Below are 23,747 nucleotides of genomic sequence, written 5' to 3'. Positions count from 1 at the left end.
CAGAAATGCTACTTACAATGAATAGTGTGATCTTGTTAGTATGTTAAGTAACAGTTTTGTTCAATTCCTTTGTGCTAAATTCCACTTTGCTGTGCTATCAACAGAAAAATGAGAGACTGTATGGATGAAGGTGAACTGTGGGTATGGGAACTACAATGGAAGAACCAAATTACATAGATCAATAACAAGGAACTATCTCCTTGAGAATAAGTGTATACAGCTTACTGGTGACATACTAGATATTTGCATGTTACTCAGGATGCATGTCAATATGTGCATCATTTTTCTCTGGCCAAAGTGTTTAATACAGAGGTGAGCACCTAACCTAACCTGATACAATCACATGAATCTTGCGACATTAAGATGGGAATGCTTCAATAAACATTTTTGTTTTTTTCCCACCAGATAAACATGTTGGAGTATGTAGATGTGGGAACTGATGAAAGCTACCTTGAAATTCCTTGATAATGGAGTCAACAAAGAGGAGCAGGGCACGTGGTGGGAGTGATTCTGAAGATATCATTTAATAGCCTTTATTTAGGTACACCAGAAGCAAGATATATCCCTTCATTGTTAAATTACTTGAGCCAATAAGTCCTCATCTTTACTTAAATTTGAGACCAGATTTCAGTCACTCTTAGGAAAAGTGAATCCTAAGATGCAACTGAAAATAATTACAATATAAGCTACCATTGATTGTCTGCATATGTGACACATACTATGCTGAATACTTTGCTTTTAATATTTCATTTAATACCGATAACAACCCTATGAGTCAAATTCTAGTCTTCCTGTTTTACACATTAACAAATAATTTTATAAATTTTACTGTTGCTCATAATAATAACAGGGCTATCACTTATTGAGCACATAGAGTTTTCCAGATATTATACTAGATTGATATACATGTTTATATATTCATTACCAAATAATATATTGAGGTAGGTATTGTCATTAGCCTCAAGGAAATGGAAATTCAGAGATTATAGGACTTGTCCAAGGTCACATATGCAGTAAGCAACAGATAGAATATTCAAATAATAACTTATTGACCTTTATTTGAAAGATATATTCATATTAAGGAGAATTGGATTCCATCCCTGCATCCAGCTCTTATTACATTTGCAAGTCTATTTTCTTTGAGCCCTACTTTCTTCAAAGTAAAATGAAGACAGTAACTCCACACATTCTCTACCTTCCAGAGATATTAAGGGACTCAAATGGGAAAGTGAATATAAAAGTAAGGCATAATGCCCCATATAAATGTAAGTTATTATAATTATTATAATTCAGTAATAAAAATGGGTCCCACATTGTGATTATTAAACATATCAAATCAAGAATTGTCTTAATACTGAAATTTATTATTGTATGGACGTCTTAACTATTCAGCTACAAATTCAATTTCAAAAACCAGAAATTTATAGAGTATACCTTTTCTCATACTGCCATGTTGGTTATCAATAAGGCACTCCCATTCCATTACTTTCATTTTAGTGATATGTACAAATTTAAATTAGTGTTATTAAATTTATCACAGAAGGGTACTATATTATGTCACTTAGTGTCAATTATTTTCACCTTCAACATTTTTGTTGCACAATTTTTTAGTTCACTATTGCTACCAGGTTAGAATGGACTGGGACCTAGAAGCAAGATCATTGCTAAGAAACTTTGAAGCCTGAGCGCACTTAGTTATACCACTTACAAGCTGTGATCTTGATCAAAGTACAGATAAATTATCAGCTCGTGTATACACTTTAAAATTTGACAATTGATGATAATGCTTACTGAAGAGAAATCGGAGATTTTGCTAGAAAAAAAAAAAAAGTCTAATAGCCATAAATATGCTCTGAAGAAACAGAAGCAATGGAAGAAATCCCATAGGCGACAGCTCAGAGTCCTGTCTCTGATTGCAGTTCTAATGGGTAGGGATAGAACTTGAACAACATTTACCTTGCGTAAGAACAGAAAATGCAGAATCCTGGCTAGAGCGAAGATGCAGCAAGAATCATCTTGTAACAGTAATAGTCAAATGGGCAGTGGCCTCCCATGAAGGACAGACCTCTGATGTCAGCAGCTTTGGGGAGGAAGATGGGTAAGAAGATTATTCATTGCCTCGATGTTATAAAGCAGAAATTCTGAAGGAAAGGAAATCATCTCCCAGCTTGTCTGTGCCTTCTATTCAACCCCTTTCTCTCTATTCAAGGGCAGAAAGGCCTCAGAGAGGTCAATGGGAAAACAAAGAACTGGACATGAAGCAAAGGATGGGTTCAATTGCCTATAGAGTAAGCAGATGACTGTCAGCCATCTATATTCATTATTAGGGTGATTTTTCTGAATCTGGACCAGAATGCCCTCAGCTATTCTCATGGCTCACTTTCTCACCTCCGTTCCAAGCATTAACTCAAATGTCACCTTCTCAATGAGGCCTGCCCTGACTGCCCTATATAAAACTGCAATTTTCCTCCCCTATACATTCTCCACTTCCTATCCTTTTGCAGTGTTCCATTATCTTTTATCCTTTCCCATAGCATTTTAATACACTATATAATTTACTTACTAAGTTTATTAATTTTTTTGTATCCCCTTCTCCCAATGAGAATGGATATATTGCCATCTGCTTTGTTCTCCAATGCTTCCACTGACGCACCACAATTGTCCAGCAGTGAGAAGGAGAAGAGCAGCCCTGACATCAGAGAGCTGACCTGGTCCCATCAGCTTGGCCTGGGTGTTGCTAGGAGCTGGTCTGTCGCTCATGGCACGGTCTTGGTGTTCTCCTGTTGAACATGAACAATTTCACAGAGTATCAACATCAAATAAGGCCACTCTGTTACCATGATGGATCAAGACAAAAACAAGACCACTCCATAATCACATCTAAACCCGTACATAATGGAAACATTGTTCAAGTCAGAAAAAAATGACCAAATATCCACCTATCCTGGCTAATGTGAGTGATCACTTCTTCTTCAACAACTGCCACTTTAACCTTGCTCTATTTTCCCCTCCTTCTGCATAAGACTTATTGAAATACCCAGTCATAAAATATCTCCTGCTTTCAGACACTGCCTTGCTTCCTTAAACCTTCCCCCAAATCTCCTAATATAAACTCAAATCCTATAAAGTATTTTCTTTTACCTTCCTAAGACATCTCATCGTGTGCATTCTCCTTTCTTGCTTCTGTGAGCAATAAACCCAAGTGGTTCAACCATAGAAGTGTTTCTGGTGGTCTTTGACTGGAGGGAATGGGAAGTGGGTAGACAAATAATTTTCATTGAATCAGTATTCTGGATATCCCGCCTAAACACCAGTGGTTTAAAGTTATGGCTACTCCAGATATATGCAAAGTTCCAACTTTATGCTTTTGTGCACAAAGCAATGTTAGAGCTCTCCTGCCTTGCAGATTACATTTCCTTATCTAGTGAATAAAGCAAATTAATGACAACGATCCTTTCCATTGTCTTAGGAGGATTTTTCAACTTTCCTGTGGTTGATACATGAATCTCTAAGCCAAGGTATGTGCGAGCTGACATACTGATTCTGGATATGAAAAAAAGATCCAAGCATCAAGCTGTCTTGTGAGCCAGGAGCCTTCAATGTCTATGGGAAATGATGAAAATCATAAAGTCAGAAGGGCAAAGAAGAGGAAAATTGATGGAACAGGGAGAGTGTGGTTCAAAGGACAAAGAAGGATAGTTGTAATGGCAAAAGTGTTATTTCCATCTTTTAAAATAATTTTCTCCTCTACCCCCATTTTTTAAACATGGATTATTTAAGTATACAGTTGGGAGAGGGCTGATATGAACAGAATATTGTAAAATATGCTGAAATACTTTTTATGTCATAAAAATTATATCAAATATTTACGACTTGGAGTGAATGGATGAATGAATGAATGAACATTTGTACACAGATCTTATATTTTTCTAAAACTGTTATGATCTGATTGTTTTTATTCCACCCCCTCACAAATTTATATGTTAAAAAACTAATCACTTATGTGGTGGTATCAGGATGTAAAGTCTGTAGGGGGTGATTGGGTCATGGAGGTGGAGCCCTCATAAATGAGATAAGTGCCCTTATAGAAGAAGACCCAGAGAACTGCCTTTCCCCTTCTACCATCTGAGGACACAGCTAGAAGACACCATGTATGAAACAGAAAGTGCGCGCTCACCAGACATCTACTCCACTGTCACCTTGTTCTTGAAACTTCCCAGACTCCAGAACTAGGAGAAATACGTTTCTGTTTTACTATAAGCCACCGGTTTATGGCATTTTGTTATAACCGCCTGAACGAACTAAGACAAACATCAACTGTGATTCCCTCAAACAATACATTATGGAGTGGCTTCTGGAGACATGCAATGGGTTCCCAAATCTGAAAGTTCTTTAAGGGTATAGTAAATACCAAAAACAAATGCATCAGTGGGTCCACATTATCTGGATACTTACCTCAATTTAAAAATATTAATTAGCTTAGAATTGTCGCCAGGTGGAGAAAGAAAAACATCTGTGGAGGATGGGATCTGAGAACTTCCTTCCAGTAATAGATTGACTCTTATTTCACAAGAAAGAGGACACCAGTTCTATAAGGCCTCAAGAGGCAAGGTTAGGACATTAGCAAAGAAGATGTGAAGACAGATGTTGGCTCATCGAAGAAAAAGTTTTCTCACAGATACGTCTGTCTCAAACCGGTCTAGGCAGCTCTCTGGATATTGTGGGCTTCCTCACCCTGAAAGACATCAACTGAGACTGGATGACCACCTGGCAGGAGTGACCTAGAGGCCATTCAAACACTAGAACTCAAGTAGGAAAATATGGCATTTCCTATCCTCTCCCAGGCCCAGCAATCTGTGAGACTATTAGAAAGAACAAAATGAAAAGTGGCACCAATTGAACAGAAGTAAAGTGATTACACTTTACACTTGACCTCATGCAATTAAAAAGAATGACTTCAGGCAGAACAGCCAGTTTTTCAGTTTTTCTGGCAGTCCTCAAGTATCTTATGGCCAGAAGGTAAGGGCTATTACAATGTCCACTTCACTGTGGAGTTAAAAGAAACTTCTTAAAAATGAGTCACCACTCTAATGTCTTTTTGCCTGAGGACACAGCTGCTACTTGACAATTTTCCTTTTTACATTTTTTTTTCATTTTTTGGGACTTAATTCAAAACCAGCACTTTAAAGTTAGTTTTAGAATTGTAGGATAATACTCAATACAGAAAAGGAAAAATATATGAGGAAAAAGACTCTTCAAATGAAGCAAGGAGGCATGGAAAAGGAGGAGTGACTTGGTGCAGAATGGGACTATTTACTGAATGTCTGTTTTATGCCAGACCCTGTGCTAGGCATTCTGCCTAAATGATCTAGTTTTCATGGTAGCCCTGTGAAATCAATAAGCTTGACTCTATCTAACAGAAACATACATTGGGATGATAATAATATAGCTCACATTTATTGCATTCTTATTACCTGCTCAACCCTATTCCGCGCACTTTGCATGCCTTATCATTTTTCATTCTCATTGCAACTCAGAGTTGGTAGATGCTTTCAATTATCTCATTCTACAGATGAGGAGACTAAGATCCAGAGAGATATGGCAACCTGCTCATAAGCAGTGGAGCCAGGGTTTAAATCCAGACATTTTGACTCTCAACCATATTGAGCACTTAAAGACAATGGAATCGGAAGTTTAAATACTGCTATTTTAACGATTGCTATGTACGTGGTAAGAGGGGTCAGAAGGTGATAGGGAGGATAAAGTGGTGAATGGGAACTAAAGTACAAAGGCCAGTGCTGAAGGAAAGATGTTTTCAAATATAGTCAGATTACCCACAGGCAAAGAGCAGACATGTGCCTGAGTATGATGTCTTACATCTGGGTCCAAAGTGAACTTCAGAAAACATTTGTAAAGAGCACTTGAGCAATTGCAGTTTCTTTTTGATGACAGCTTGAGAACCAGAGAAAACTACTGAAAGATAAAAAGCAAATGGTAGAATTGAGGATGAAAAAGAGTCTGGTGAGGCCAGATTCCTTTCTGCCTCAGTGTTCAGGGAGGTAGACATAAGACATTAGGAAGGACCCAGTTCCCTGTCTTTGGTAGTGCCCAGATTACACTTGGGAAGAAAATCCCACTCTGTACATTTGAAAAGCATGCGATCCTGTTCTTACATTGTTCTTTTAAAAATAGTCATAATGGAAATAATTCCGAATGATAACCTAGATTTAAAAGCTGGCTTTCTGAATTATATGGAAACTTCCGCACAGAGTAATCCTTACAACAACCATAGCTACAGATGGCAGGGCAGGAGAGGGGTTTTTAAGAGGCAGTGATCCAGCATGTGCTGTTAGTTGGCTAGAGAGTTTCTCCCACAGGTCACATCCTGTGGGCGTGTAAGATATCTTCGGTAAAACCACGTGAACCACGTGGGGTTCTTGCTCCAGTACTTTCTCTACTGAAAAACAAAGGGACTTCAGTATAGTTAAGGTTCCAGTAGAAAAGTGAAAATTATAAAGGTTTCCATGGCTAAAGTGTCAAGATTCAAGCAGAGCTTTGATGTCCCAGCTCTCAAACAGCAGGAACAGTTGGAAAAAGCAAACCAAAATTTCAGGAGCCTTGTTGAACTGCAAATAAACAGGCTCCCAGGGACCAGAAAAGAGAACACAAGATAAGACAAGCCACAAAATTGAGTGAGCTACCTTGTCATTATAATCAGAAATAGAAACAGATTGTACTAGGTGAGGTTTTGACCTCAGGCTACACATTCCCATCTCTGGGCCTTGGTTTTATTATCAGTAAAATGATAATAACACCTCTCCTATATAGGATAATTGTCAGGCACAAATGAAAATGTGTGGTAAAACCCTTTAGAAATTTTAAAGTATGTTAACATGCTAATGAAAACACTTGATCCTTACATTTGGTCTGTTGATTTTTTTCTCATAATAGTTAGAAGTCTTGGTTTTCCCTTTTTTATGTAGTAATATTTAAAGAAGAGCTAAAAGTAATTGTTTGGATTATTTCTTTAATGTTGGGTTCCATAAATTCAGTAGTGGAGTGGTTAAATTTGTATTTGGAGGATTGCTCAGTAAAAGTTCTGTCCTTGAATGCCAAGAGAGGATAAGAGAAGAGCTGAAACACGGAGCAGATACTGAGATACTCAGGTTGACAATTGTGTTGCTTACTGAGGAGATTAGAAAAGTTGCTGAGAGAATTCAGGAAGTTTGATCCCTATGAAGGGATCAAAGCAATGGATTGGGGGGAAAGGAGTCTTACTAACCAAATTTATAGAGGTATAAAATTGTATCTACAATCTGCATACCAATTGGTTCAACCTAACAAGAAGAAAGCTAAGATCTATGAGAAGCTATAAGTCAAAGAATATGTGACATTTTCATTGATCAGTACAAAAAGACCAATAATAGATCCAGAGTTATCAATCTATTCACAACTGAGCCCAGTATCAAGATCCCTGGAATAGATCTATACTAGTAATTCAATATGATAGGGTCAGAAGCGAGATGCAGTATCCAATTAACCAAAAATCATTTAAATCACTTCCTTAGAAAAGTATTTCCTGAATTCTCACTCCCAACCAATCAGGTTCCCTTATAATCTTTCATTGCAGGCTTTAGTATTTCTTCATATTGTCAATGAGTTGTAATGATGTTTTCATGTAACTGTTTATTTAATATCTGCCCTCTTTCCCCATTAACCTATAAGCTCTTTAGAAGACAGGAACTGTAGAGCATGCCAGATGAATAAATGGAGTTATATAAAAAATAAAATATCAAGCGATGAGCAAGGGCTATCTTTTTTTTTTTTCAGTCTTTGCATGTCTTTATTCTCTCTTCATATTTGATTTGGCTCTATAATTCCTCTCAGAATTTTGGTAGGTTTTTTTCCACTTTTAGCTTCTGGTGTTGGTGTTAAGAAGCTCAATGCTATTTCGGTTTCTATTTCTGTTTTCTTTCCTTTCTTGAAAGACTTCAGGATTTTCTCTTTACCCTTCTTATAAAATTTCTCAGAATATGCTGTAGGTTGATGTCTTTCTGCACATTGTGCTGGGCCTTGTGAAACTTGCGTCTAACAGATCTGGGAAATTTTTCTTTCTTTTTTTTTTTTTTTTTTTTTTTTCCTGAGATGGAGTCTCTGCCACCCAGTCTGGAGTACAAGGGCACGATCTCAACTCAATGCAACCTCCGCCTGGGCTATCTTCTTGAACTGACAGTGGATGATTGACTGGTACTCCCCTTAGAAAATAGTTCAGTGCCTAACAATGCTTAAAGAAAGGGTATACAATCATCGAGTGCTGATTATTTGAATTGCAGGCATAGCTCCCGGTTAAACTGAGTATCCAGTCCAAAGTTTCCTAAGTTTTTCTGAAGATAAAAATCACCCATGGATATTTACCAAAGTACACTTGCCAGGCCTACAACTGACTGATTTGTCAATCACCCAAGAATATTCTTAGCAGCAAGAAAATTTGAGCAAGCTTGATCTATAGCAAAGTACCTTTAAGTTTGTTCCTTAGTTGTTCTGCATGAGAATTACCTGGGGCAATTGTGAAGTGCACAGTGTTCTAGGATATACCCCAGGCTGACTAAATTAGAGTCCCTGGAAGGGGTACATAAAATAAATTTACATTAAAACAATATTTCCCCAATAAAATTCAATGGATCAAAATTTGATAAACTTTTTCTGCAAAGGGACAGATAGTAAATATTTTCACCTTTGCAGGCCATACAAATTCTATTACACTAATAAACTCTGTCATATCTCTGCAAGGCAGTCAGAGATAATACCAATTAAGAGATGTGACTAGATTCCAATAAAATATTATTTATAAAAGCAGGAATCAGGCTGCATTTAGACTTTGGGCTATAGTTTTCTGACCTCTCATCTAAATCATTTCAAACTTGTTTTATTGATGGTAATGTCTATATTCCTTGATTCTAAGGCATCATCAATTTTAAGACATAATATCTAATTTTAAAACAGTGTTGAGATACATGGCTAGCCACATGCAGAAGAATTCAACTGGACCCCTACCTTTGACCATATACAAAAATTAACTCAACATGAATTAAAGATTTAAACATACTATTTCAAATTATAAAAGTCCTAGAAGAAAACCTAGGAAATACCCTTCTGGAACATTAGCTTTGGCAAAGAATTTCTGGCTAAGTCCCCCAAAGCAATTGCAACAAAAACAAAAATTGATAAGTGAGACTTAATGAAACTAAAAAGCTTCTGCACAGCAAACAAAACTATCAATAGAGTAAACAGAAAACCTACAAAATGGGAGAATATATTGTCAAGCTATGCATCGGATAAAGGACTAATAGGTCTAATATACAAAATCTACAAGGAAATTAAACAAATCAATAAGCACAAAACAAATAACCCCATTAAATAATGAGCAAAAGACATGAACAGACACTTCTCAGAAGATATGTACAAGTGGCCAACAAACATATGAAAAAAATGTTCATCATCACTAATCATCAGAGAAATGCAAATAAAAACCACAACAAAATATCTCACACCAGTTAGAATGGCTGTTATTAAAAAGTCAAAAAACAACAGATGCAGGTTAAGTTACTGAGAAAAGAGAACACGTATACACCGTTGGTGGGAATGTAAATTAGTTCATCCACTATTGAAAGTAGTTTGGGAGATTTCTCAAAGTACTTATAACAAAACTATCATTTGATCCAGCAATTCCATTACTGAGTATATAACTCAAAGAAAATAAATCATTCTACAAAAAAGATACATGTACTTGTTTTTTCATCACAGCACTATTTGCAACAGCAAAGACATAGAATCAACCTAGGCGCCCATCAACGGTGGATTGGATAAAGAAACTGTGGTACATATACACCACAGAATGCTACACAGCAATAAGGAACAACAAAATCATCCTCTTTGCGTTGACATAGATGCAGCTGGAGGCCATAATCATAAGCAGATGAACGCAGGAACAGAAAATCAAATACCACATGTTCTCACTTGTAATTGGGAGCTAAACATTCAATACACATAGACATAAAGATGGAAACAATAGACACCACAGACTACTAGATGCGGGAGAGAGGCAGGATGGGTTGAAAAACTAACTATTCAGTACTATCCTCACTACCTGGGTGAGAGGATCTATACCCCAAACTTCAGCATCACACAATATACCCATGTAACAAATCTGCACGTGTACCCATTATATCTAAATAAAAGTTGAATTTTTCTTAAATAAAGGCCTTTATGAAATGTTGTCAAATACATATAAATGCTTACTGATTATAATACATCCTGAAACTGGCACCACAACAGGCCAAGACTCCCAGCTCATCCCCCATCTCCACAGTGTTCTAAGCCCAAAGAATCTTTCACTGTATACCTTGGAATTCACTGTCTATTATGAACCACATCTACTTTATTCTAAATCTCCTTTCATAATGTTTATCTTACATATACGCTCTAACTTGATTTTACATAACCCTTCAGAACCCTGATTCCCCATTACCACTGTAAGTGAAAGTTGTTTACTTTCTTACACTCCTCATATCAGTAGGCTCAGAGGTTGGAGTGGATGTCTTCCTATTTCTATTGCCATTCGCAAACCATTCATCTCTCACTTCAAAATCCACAGCTCCTGTGTAGTACAAGCCATCAAATCACACCAATTCCAATTCTTGTTGTAATCATGGAGACTTCTCTATTCTTCTTACCATTTATTGAACGATTTGTCCCCTAAATGATTTTTATGCCTGTCACGATTTTCAGTGGCTTCAACACCCATATCTTAGACAATTCCTCAAAGAATATGATTTCTCTGATCTAATTTCAATCCAAATGTCATCCATGTTACCTTAGTGATATGTGCCTATGGCTATTTCTTAGACGTTGTCATTACTTAAAATTTTACCTTCTCCAAAGTATCAATTTTATATGTCATTATCTGCCACCTCGTATTCTTCTAAGTCACTCCCTCTAGTGCCTTTAAAAGAATTATTTGACCACATTGGGAGTACCAACACATTGACTCTCTCTATTAATTGCTCATCATTAATGTCCCTCATTCCCATGCATTCAACTCCAACTCTTCTTTTACTCTATTCGTTCATTCAACCTGTTCCTCTTTAGAAAAAATCCCTTCAAAAGTGCTGTCTATATTTTTGGTTTCAAATTACCTTTTTAGTCTACTCCAGTTAGACTTTGGATCTCATTATTCCATTTTTAAACAGTTTTTTTCAGGAAGACCATAACCTCCGTCTTGCCATGTCCAATGGTCAAGTTTCTTTCCTCATTTTATTCAACTGCCAGTCACATTTCACATCACAGATGACACCCTCTTTCTTGAAACACTTCCATCATTTGTCTTCTGGGCCACTACTCTGTTGATTTTCCTCCTACCTTACTGGCAACTCCTTCTAAGACTCTTGTTGGTTTCTTTCATAAACCTCAAAACAACTGGGTGCCCCAGGACTCATCCCAGAAGGAATCCTCTTCTCTTTTCTGTTTATATTCACTCTTTAGACTATCTCAACAAGTCACATAGTTTTAAATACCATCTGCATACTAGTAGCTTTCAACTTGCAAATGTACAATTTTAGCCCAGAATTTTCTCCCAAATCTGGACATGTATATCGAGATGATATAAGTCTCTATTTGGATGTCTAATAGGCTTCTAAATTCTAACATAATCCAAGCATGATCCTTTTGCAACTCCCCAGCAATACCCTGCTCTTCCCATCATCTTCCTTATCTCATTAAACTTCAACTCCATGCTTGCAAATGCCTAGGCTTAAAACTCGGAATCATTTTTTAGCTTTCTCTTACACTACACTATTAGTCCATCAGCATATTCAGTCTGGCACATTGTCAAAACACATTCATAATTCGATGACTTCCACTGACACCCACGTTGACGTCATCATTGTTTTTTATCTGAATTGTCTACTCTAAGAGCTGCCTAATTTGTCTTTCGGCTTCCACCGCCCCACGCCTCAATATATTCTATACACACTGTAATGAGACTTTTATTTTTAAACAAGTGCCATTATGATTCCCCCCGTGCTTAAAACCATCAAACGGTTTCTTATCTTACTAAGAATAAAACTCAAAGTCCTCAATGTGGTCTATAAGGTCTTGCATCATCTGGACTCTGGATAAATCCCTAGTTCTCATTTCCTACCACTCTCCTACTCACTTACTTTGTTTCTGTAGCAATAGACTCCTTGCTGTTCATTGAACAAGGCAAGCACATGCCTATATCAGAGACTATGCACTTGCTGTTCCCTCTGCCTGCAACTCCCTTTTCTCCACATAACTACCTGACTTCCTCACATCACTCAGGCCCTCCCATCATTCAGGTGCCTGCTAAAATGTTATATTTTTAGAAAAACTTTTCCTAATCCCTCTGTATTAAATAGTATCCCACCCACCTTCTATCTTCTTAACTGCTTTATTTTTGTTTCATAGCACTTATGGCCACCCAATCTATTATTTATTTTTTTGCTTGTTTATTGTCTGTCAACTCTAAAAGAATGTAAACTCCATGAAGGCAGACATTTCTACCTACGTTGTTCACTGCTAGGTTCCCAATCCTTAGCAGCCATTCAATAAATGTTAATTAAATAAATGTGTAAGTAATCATTAAAAGGTCAAATAAGACACCTTATAAGTGAGAACATAGCTTCAGAAAAGGATTTAAATAAATAATAAAGCAGGGCGAGAGGCCGAGGTGGGCGAATTCCCTGAGGTCAGGAGTTCAGGAACAGCCTGGCCTACATGGTGAAACCTCGTCTATACAAAAATTACAAAAATTAGATGGGCATGGTTGTAGTCTCCTGTATTCCCAGCTACTCAGGAGGCTGAGGCAAGAGAATCGCTTGAACTCGGGAGTGGAGGTTGCAGTGAGCTGAGATCACGCCACTATACTCCAGCCTGGGCAACAGAGTGAGACTCCGTCTCAAATAATAATAATAATAAAATTATAGTATCTTAAAGATTTAATTAATAAATTAAAATAAATGCATCAAAAATTTTAAATGAATGCAAGGGTGGCATTGTGGAGCTTGCCATAATGTGGTAAAAATGTAAATAGTCAAAAAATGTAAATAGTCATTAAAAATGCAGAAAGGATGATAGTTGGCATCTATAAGAAGAGTTTTCATAGAGATTCTAAAGCTAAAGAATGACAAATTTTACCTGCATATGGGGCAAGTTACTGTGACATTGACGTCCCACTATATGTAAGTTAACTGCTTTATTCAAGAAGACATAATATATTCAAGAAAAGGGAATTTGCTTTACGTTCAGCTGATTAACATGATTGAGCTCTTCATAAATGTGAATAATTAATAATATGAACAATATATAACAAGCAGATATGTTATTTTCATTTTCAAAGTACCTTTACATAATCTTCAACTGGAGTTACCACGAAGTTGAGAAGCTGTTTTTGCCAAGAATAGAGAATTGCCTTATAAAACAAGAAAGAAAGACTAAGGGAAAATTGCTCTGGACAGAAAGTACAAATGGAGAAATCTCCCAGGGTTCAGCCTAAGCCGACAGTTTTTATAAGTGATTTGAAGGAAAGAATGCAATTGACACTAAGCTCTTCTGGAGACAGTGAGATGCCAAACTGCCAGGGACAGAATGCAAGAAAATTACATAAGGCTACATCAAAAAGAAACAAAATTATAGATAAGTTTCATTACTGACAAGGGCAAGAAAAAAATTCTCACGATTCTATTTCAAGCTATGAGCTATTACATTTTTACTCTAAGAAAACTTACATGTCTTTGGGCCCTGTTTCTTAGAAACAAAAAGTTCTAGAAAATATTAAGCTTTATTAGAAAATACATTGGAATAAGCCAAAATGCAGCATCCAATTGACATACAGGATTGTGGTGAGTGCATGCCAGGAGCATAGTGTTATCACATCTCAAATAAGATATAAATGAGATGAAAATTCAGAGGAAGGCAACAGAAATGATCAGTGAAAAGAAAGAAGTGCCTTCTAAGAATCAAAAGACTGTGTGTCTTCAACCTGAAAGATAAAAATACTGAACATATGTTATTGAAGTCTGAAAGATCTTAAAGGGGGATGGAGAAACAGGATGTAGCCATGTCCACCACATTGTATTATATCAAAACCAGTAGACCTCTCTTGAAGTATGAAAAAAAGTAATTTGAGGGCACAAAGAGGGGAATTCCACTATAGATAGCAAACCTATTCATCTATTTGCAGATTTCATGAGTGCCTTCCATGCACCAGATACTCCAAATTATGGAAAAATATTTTTCATTGAATATGCATAGATGGGAATGAAAATTCAGTGGTTAATATAACATAGATTATCCCTACATGGGTGCCAGACTGGAAGGGAAGAAAGACAAGTAAACATATAATTACAATGCTACCCGACCAGATATACCTGAAAATATCTCTTCAATTCCTTCATTTAAATTTCTACCACCAATACTCTAAGCCACCTCCACATTTCTTGCTGGAACTACTTAAATATATTTTTATATTTAAAAACATCTTCCTTCTCCAACTCATTCTCTTGAATTCATTCTCCTTACAATGTTCAGAATAATTTTAAGAATCAAATCATATCATTACACACTTCTGCATAAAAGCTTTCACTATCATTCCACTTCTATGTCCTGAACTATAACAACCTGCATGAGGTGGGCTATTTCTCTCAAACTTCATCTCACGCCATACCAATATCCCCTTTTTTTCCTGACATTGATCTTTTTATCTGCTCCTGTAACATACCAATAAGTGATTTGCACATGCTTTTTTGTTTTGTTTTGTTTGTTTTTTGAGATGGAGTCTCGCTCTGTCACCAGGCTGGAGTGCAGTGGCGTGATCTTGGCTCACTGCAACCTCTGCCTCCCGGGCTCAGACAATTCTCCTGCCTCAGCCTCCCGAGTAGCTGGGACTACAGGCATGCACCACCACGCCCAGCTAATTTTTGTATTTTTTGTAGAGACGGGGTTTCACCATATTGGATAGGATGGTCTCGATCTCTTGACCTCGTGATCCGCCCGCCTCGGCCTCCCAAAGGGCTGGGATTAAAGGGTGAGCCACCGTGCCCGGCCGTTCTTTCTTTTTCTCTGGCATATTCTTGTGTCTGCTTTTTGAGTGAATAGCTCCTTCTCATACTTGAGATCTCAGCTTAAGTTTCACCTCTTCGAAAAACACTTCTCTGTCCACTAATCTAAACTACTGTCCTGCCCCATGGGCTCTATTACCAAATACTATTTCCTTCCTTCATTGTTCTCAAAACAATCTATATGTTTATCTATTTGTAATTGGTCTATAAGTTTCACTGGGGCAGATACCATATCTGTCTTGCTTGTCTTTGTGTCTCCAGTATATCGTTCCAGTACCTTGTACATAGAACTTCATAAATTGGAATTAAAAAACAAATACATGAATATGATAACTTCTATAAAAATGAGGTCGAATTTTTCAGCTACTTAGGAAAGATAGCGTGATTCACACTATATTTCTATGTATTCATGCATTATGAATAGCATTTCACATAAATTAACCTTGAAGAGAGAAATACAAAAGAAGAAGGAAATTTTCCACCTTACAAAACTACATTACTTTAAGAGGTAATGGATACTGAAAAGATGCTTAACTAAGTTCACGGATAAGTCACTATGATGTGTTGTTATTAATGAAAACTAAGATGTTTGGAATGACATTGTAGCCTTTGAGGTCTGTATTATTGAGACAGTCATACCCTTAAACATCATTCTTTTAGTTCCCCATGGGTCTGACCCAGGCAGAAACGGATGTTTATTTAAGATCTCATACTCTTATTATATTTGCTATTTTTCTTTTCAATTTTCCATAATTCCTGACATATACCCTTAAATATTTACATCCACAGCAAAGAACATGTTTATTTCAAAATAACTGTCGAGTATAAGACTTTAAAGAATTATAGTTTACATCAGTAATGTTAATGAATTGAGTCATATTAAATTATTTTTTATAATTTCAACTTTTATTGTAGATAAAATGGTGTGTGTGCACCATTTTACCATAGATAAAATGGTGTGCGTGCAGCGGTGTACTTACATGGGTACATTGTGTGATGCTGAGGACTGGGGTACAAATGAGCCTGTCACCCAGGTAGTGAGCATAATACCCAACAGATGTTTTTATAGCTTATGCCCCCCTCCCTCCTTTCCCCATCTAGTAGTCCCCACTGTCTATGGTTCCCAACTTTATGTCTATGTGTATATGATGTTTACAATGTATACACACTGTCGTATACACATAGACATAAAGATGGGAAGAATAGACAGTGGACACTACTAGATGGGTCCAGTTTCACTCTTCTGCATATGGATCACCCGTTTATCCCAACACCATTTATTGAATAGGAAGTCATTTCCTCCTTGCTTATATTTATCGATTTTTTCAAAGATCAGATGCTTGATCAGATAGAATGCATGGTATTTGGTTTTCTGTTCTTGCATTAATTTGCTTAAGATAATGGCCTTCAGTTGCATCCATGTTGCTGGAAATGATATGATTTTGTTCTTTGTTATGGCTGTGTATTATTCCATCGTATATGTGTACCACATTTTCTTTATCCACTCCACCATTAGTGGGCACCTAGGTTGATTCCATGTCTTTTTCTATTGTGAATAGTGCTGCAATCAACATGCCAGTGCATGTGTCTTTTTGATAGAACAATTTGGTTTCTTTTGGGTATATACTGTGTATGAACCTGCTGAGTTGAACGGCAGTTTTGTTTTAAGTACTTCGAGAAATCACAAAACTGCTTTCCACAGTGACTTAACTAATTTGTATTCCTACCAACTTTGCATAAGCGTTCCCTTTTTTACTACAACCTCGCCAGCATTTGTTATCTTTTGATTTTTTAATAACAGCCATTCTGACTGGTGTGAGATGGTATCTCATTGTGATTTTGATTTCTATTTCTCTAATGCTTAGTGATCTTGAGCATTTTTTCTTATGTTTATTGGCCACTTGTATGTCTCCTTTAAGAAGTGTTTGTTCATGTCTGTTGCCCATTTTTAACTGGATTTTTTATTTTTTACTTTTTGACTTAAGTTTCTTTTGGTTTCTGGATATTAGACCCTTCTCAGATGTATAGTGTTTGTTTATGCTATTGACAGTTTATTTTGCTGTACAGAGGCTCATTAGTTTAATTATGTCCCTCTTGTCCATTTTTGGTTTTGTTGCAATTGCTTTTGGGGACCTAGCCAAAAATTATTTGCCAAAGATGATGTCGAGAAGGGTATTTTCTAGGTTTTCTAGAATTTTTATAGTTTGAGGTCTTACATTTAAATCTTTAATTCATCTTTAGTTAGGTTTTGTGTATAAGAAAGGAATCCAGTTTTACTCTTCTGAATATTGCTCACCAGTTTATCTCAGCACAATTTATTGAATAGGGAGTCATTTCCTCATTGCATATGTATATATATATATATATATATATATATATATATATATATATATAAATTTTGTCAAAGATCTGATGCTTGCAGCTTTATAGCTTTATTTCTGGTTTCTCTAACCTATTCTGTTAGTGTATATGTCTCTTTTTGTACCAGTACCATGCTGTTTTTGTTACTGTAGCCTTATAGTATAGTTTGAAGTCATGTAATGTGATGCCTCTGACTCTGTTCTTTTTGCTTAGGATTTCTTTGGCTATTTGGGCTCTTTTGTGGTTACATATGTATTTTAGAATAGATTTTTCTAATCTATGAAAAACATTGTTGCTATTTTGATAGGGATAACATTGAATCTGTAAATTACTTTAGGCTGTGTGGCCATTTTAACAATAATGATTTTTCCAATCCAAGAGCATAGAATTTTTTTTCTTTCATTTATGTCATCTCTCATTTCTTTCAGCAGTGTTTTGTAGTTCTCCTTGTAGAAGAACTATCCACCTTTTTGGTCAGATGAATTCCTAGGTGTTTTTTTTTTCTTTTTTTTCCAGGTTATTGTAAATGGGATTGTGTTCTTGATTTGGTTCTCAGCATGAACATTATTGGTGTATAGAAATGCTACTAATTTTTATACATTGATTTTGTTTTCTGAAGCTTTACTGAAGTTGTTTATTAGTTCCATGAGCCTTTTGGTGGAGTCTTTAGAGTTTCTATGTATAGAATCATTATCACCACTAAAGAGAGATAGTTTGACTTCTTATCTTCCTATTTGAATGCCTTTATTTTTCTTCCTTTGCATTGATTTCTCTGGCAAGGATTTCCAGTACTACGTATAATAGGAGTGGTGAGAGAGGGCATCCTTTTCTTGTGCCAGTTCCCAAGAGGAATGGTTCCATTTTTGCCTATTCAGTATGATGTTGGCTGGGGGTTTGTCATAGATGGCTGTTATTATTTTGCATGTTGTTTCAATATTACACTAAAGAAGATAAGCTTTTCACAAAATTCAGGTCACAATCTCTCTAAGTTAGATGCAAGCTCTTATTTTTTTTGACTTCTCAATACATTTGCATATTCCTCTATTATATGAAGTACATTTGTTCATTTGTTCAGAAAGTGTTTATTAAGTCTATTTAACAAATAGATCTAATGTATCTCCCATGTCCAGTTCTAACTTATATCATTACTGTATAGATAACACCTTAGACCAATACTATATAGACAGTCTAATTCTGAAGCCATCTTCCTTGAGACCAGAGTATGTAGCTAATTCTCTTTCTGCATATCTGCCTGGCAGATCTCCTAATTCAGTGATTGACACATATGAAATGCATGTTAATCAGAATTGATTGAATCAAAGCAGTCCCTCTAAGAAATCTCCCATGGATTTTGATTTCTACACGTTGGCTCTAGACTTAAACTATAAAAATCACATAAAAAACACATAAAATCACTTCTGGTGAGCATCCTGTCTCACATTCAGCTCAATAAAATGAATGTAGAAGCAAATTTAATTAATATGGAATCTTCACACTAACATTGCAAGTTGGGGATTCAGCCAAGAAAACCATTATGATACCTTATAAAACTGTTATTCCAGAGAAGCAAAATTGCTATTCTGAATAACTGCTCTCTTAATCTAGGAGATGTGCTGGACCTAATTAGACTATATTAGCAAGATGAAATGGCAGAAAAAAGAAGAAACTTTTAAAGGTTCCTAATACATATTTGCATAATAGTTGTTAATGGCTCCTCAGATACTGTTAGAAACTTTCAAACACACTTTTATGCTTAAAATGACCCAAAATGTGTATCTACATGATAAACTTACCGGATCATGTGGGGAAACTAAAATCCTATAGGTAAATAATGAGCAGTTGTAAATGCCTCTTGTTACATGTTCATTAAATGCCAGAAAGGCATTTTAATTGCTGACATGGTGACTTGGACAACCATGTACTTTTTAACAAGTGCGGCTTAATTGTTCAATCTCTGTTATAATTTCTTAAATTTTAATATAAAAAAGATAATTTTTAAAATATTCTAAAGCTACTGAGTACTCCCTGTTTTAGTAAATTAGATGAACAATTTCCAGTTACACAGACATTGCGTTATGAAAGGAAACAAATACTTTTTCTCTTTATCATTTAAAAAATATTATGTATATTCACCTATTTTCAGAAACAATTTTATCTAAATTAAGGTGACCAGATAATTAGGTATACCGAGATTTGATTCATTGACATTGTCTATAGAAAGCCGGTTTTTATTTAGGGGGTTATCTATCTTTCTCTTAACAATCTTGCTCGTTTTTTTATTATCTTGGATGCTTTATCACCGCTGTAAAGTGAGTCTTTATACTTTCCCTCTCAAGAGCTATTAGTTCTCTTTTTAAAATAAAATCACCAGAACTTAGCTATGTAGAAAAGACAGCATACTTTATCTTATATTTCCTGTTTTAAGGGTTATTATTCAAAATTTATTTACCTACTTTGAATGAAATTTACCATCAATCAACCAGAGTAATGAGGTGAAGCATCCTTCCGTTTTAAGTACACATCTCTGGTTACTTAATATTAAACCACTTAAATTCACTGCGAACCAGGGCACCCAACTCTACCTAGAGATATCTTGTTTAGAAATATTAAATATCCAAGAGCTTTAACACATGACTTGCACTTTAAAGCATTCTATAAGATCAATTTGGAAACTGCTTTGTAAATAGAATTTCTTTGTGATAAGAAAAATTAGCATGAGATCTACCCTCCTAACAAGTTTGTATGTGTACAATACAGAATTGTCAACGATAGGCACAATGTTGCACAGTGGATCTCTAAACGTATTCATCCTCAGTAACTGAAACTTTACACCCATTGATTAGCAGCCTCCACATTTTCCCCTTCCCCTACCCTCTGGCAACCACCATTCCACAATCTGTTTCTATGAGTGTGACTATTTTATATTTCTCATGTAAGTAGAATCATGCAGTATTTCTTCTTCTGTAACTGGCTAATTTCACTTAGCATAATGATTTTGCTTCATTTTTAAAATGCAAGTTGTAATCGATGTAGTATTGCATTTTAGAAGCCATTGAGCAAATAATAAGCTAGCCCAGGATTATAATTGTAGACTAGGGAAGATATCCTGTTGTAAGATTCATGCTGAGGCTGGTTAAAATTCACTTTCCCTCTTTAAAGAAGCTACACAAACAAAACTCTGTCAACTACTCGAACAATTTTTCTGTGGAAAAAAAAAAAAAAAAACTTCGACACTGTGGGAACTCTAAAAAACGTTCTCTGATAAACATGCTGATTGGGCCAAAACATTATAAGACTGCATTCCTAACCAGTCCTGATTACTTCCTGAGAATAAAATATAAATAAGGAAATTGGTCATCACCTCATAGAAATTCATTTTCATGTGTCTTCTCTTCAATTTTCACACCCTGAGGGATGTGTTATGGGACACCTAGAGGCTTGTCTCCTTCCAGTGTTCCATTTGTGGTTTTGATAATTGTGATTTCAAAATGACATCCAAACAAATGACTCTGTTCTGCCTTTAGCAGTCTGTCAGTATCAGTGGTCCTTTCCTTCTACCTCTTCAAGTTTGTCTTATTTTCTTCTCCTTGCTCTTCACTCTAGCCACTGTTGCTTTTCTCATGTCAACCAAACTTCCTTGGGCTTTGGAAAGAGTCACTCGTTCTCCAGGCATAGATGAAATAATCATGCTCTGAAGGGCAGTAAGGGACAGCAGCACACTTGCTCCTGTAACGTGCCCCTGTAATGTAGACATCCGACACTCATGCACTTGACTCACGTGGCTCACCTCTTACCACAACTGCAAAGGCAAGTCCGTATCAGAAGAGACCAATTTAATAGCTGCAAGCAAGCAGTTACACGACACAGAGCCTCTCACAAATATGGGAAGCAAGATAAATCAAATAATTTAATAATGCATGAAATTTCTACAGGAATCAGCCCAATGATGAAGAGACTGAAAATAAAGAACACCAGGGAATTACAGTGAGTCAAAATAAGAAATGACTTTTAATAAATTGCACTCAGGATTACTTGAGAGTCATATATTGTGAAAGCTTGGGCTAAATGAATGCTGAGTTCCCTTTAATTTTTGTCACTTTGCAGATGAGGTCTTGAGTGGTGATTTCACCAAAGTTTGAGTTGTGTGATCCTGATCAAATAATATAATCTCTTTAGGACTCTGGTTCCACATCTATAAATGGGGAGAACTTTTGGGAAAAATAAAAGTGATAAATTGCAGTGCTTGACAGGTCATGCCATGGGGTTGGTGACTGAATAGTCTATAAACAGGAAAAGGTTTAATGCTTTAGTAAAATATGGCTGAGTGACATTCAAGGGTAATAGTAATTAATTATTAATTCAATAAATAAGTGAATTTAAAATTACGCATGCTAGCTGTCTTCTAAATGCTAGTCACTTTGCAGCATTATAGAAATATGAAGATGGATAAAATAAAATCACAGGCCTCATCTGCCTCATTCACATCCCTATTTTCATCCTAATTAACATATTTCCTACCTTCATCTCACCTATTTCTTGTTATTTTGTTGTATAGCCTTTTAGTTGTGTTAAATTCTTGCCAAAATAAGGTCTAGCATAAAAAAAATAAGGAAAGTATTTAGTTCATTTATACATACATACACACATAAACTAGTCCTTACCCTTGTAGAACGCTTTTAGGAAGACATACCCATTAACAATTGCAACATAATGTGATACATAGTGCAATTGAGATGTATGCCATAAAGCATATAGAGGAGGTTTAACTCACTTTGGAATTAGGGGGTGTCCATTGGAGATTTCCTAAAAGAGGTGACATTTGAATGGAGTCTTGATGAATGAGTAAGCATTAATGATGGGAAAGAAGGCATGCTACCCTCAGGAAACAAAAAGAGGCAGGAATACACCTAGGGAATGAAGAACTGTATCGTATAGCTAAAGCATAAAGGAGCAGGGCAGGGCACTAAAGTGTGGTATTCTGGTGGCTAGGACATGGTAAGCGGTGGGAGAAGACAATGCAAAATAAAACCATTAATCAAAGCACAGCACAACACTGTTTCAAGACAGTAAACTCAGAGCCATTTATCTTCAGTTGTCATTAGGTATACTGCAATGGCTTTCCCATGTCCACCTGAAACTGTGCACTAAGCAAGTACATTCTTTATCAAAGTAAATATGCCAAGTCCTTTTGTTGTTTAGGCATTAAACACTCAGATTTCCAGCAAGAATTTAGAGATTTCCAACTGCAATGTTTTCATAGTAAAATAGATAAAAGTTTTGCTTTATTGACCTTAAACGAGGACATTTTAAAGGAGCCTAAGCATGGTTAGAAGCACTTATGCTCTGACACCTTTCAGTCAGTTAAAATATAAGGGTTTCCTCTCACCACACAAAGCTGAGCAAAAGGCTGTCATAGCTTCTACTGTGGAAAAACTTGCTTAATTACACAAATGTTTACTTTTATTTCAAATAAAAATGACCTTTTAGTCCCTCAAATATCCATGTCAAAGTCAATCACAGAAGCATGCCATATTTTTCCTTTCCTGAATTTTTTAATAACCCTCTATCCCAAATTCCTCCTAAAAAGGTATTACAGTGATAAGGAGGTGCCTAATGACTCCTCCCCAGCCTTAGGTTATCAGTGGCCTGCACTCTGACTTCACACAACCAAAAGTATGGCTCATCTCCAGTGGCTTACATTTGAAGGGAAATTCAAATTAACACCAGAAGAATTTCTGATTCACCTTACAGACTACAGAAATTGCCTGCCAAAATGATGATCAGTGCATTATTACGTAACTTTGGGGCTCTGAATAGCCAGGAAGAATGTTTTGGAATGCAAATGGACACATCTTTTGTTTAACTAACCTGTGTAGGAATTAATGTGCTTCTTCAGTGAAAAATTATATATGAAAAAATATTATGGAACTATGTAACCAGGTAACCAGTGGCGATTTAATTCCCATTTGCATGAACTTAAGTAAGTCACTTGCCTTATCTTTGTTTCAGTCTTCTCATCTATAAAATGGATGTTATAATAAATTTGGGGAATATTTTGTATAGTAGTTAAGGAAAGCGCTTAACACTATGCTTGACACTTTGCCTGTGTCATCATAGATAATAGATATTATTATTATTGCTATTATTTCTCTAGAGTGATACTACAGAATCATCAATACTAAGGCCACTAGAATTCCTTAAAAATAAATACTCAGTCGCCATAAACTGAAGTTTTTTGAACTGAGGTAT

The 23,747-nt window shown here is 36.1% G+C and overlaps 1 pseudogene; it reads right to left on the bottom strand.

The window, feature by feature from the left end:
• The window catches only part of LOC129025164 (melanoma-associated antigen C3-like), a 646,330-nt pseudogene that overhangs the window by 184,486 nt on the left and 438,097 nt on the right, over positions 1-23,747 (bottom strand).

This window comes from Pongo pygmaeus, chromosome X, assembly GCF_028885625.2.
Source record: "Pongo pygmaeus isolate AG05252 chromosome X, NHGRI_mPonPyg2-v2.0_pri, whole genome shotgun sequence".
NCBI classification, from domain to species: Eukaryota; Metazoa; Chordata; class Mammalia; order Primates; family Hominidae; genus Pongo; species Pongo pygmaeus.
The sequence above is the reverse complement of the archived record's forward strand: the minus strand, read 5'-3'. Positions and strand labels throughout refer to the sequence as shown.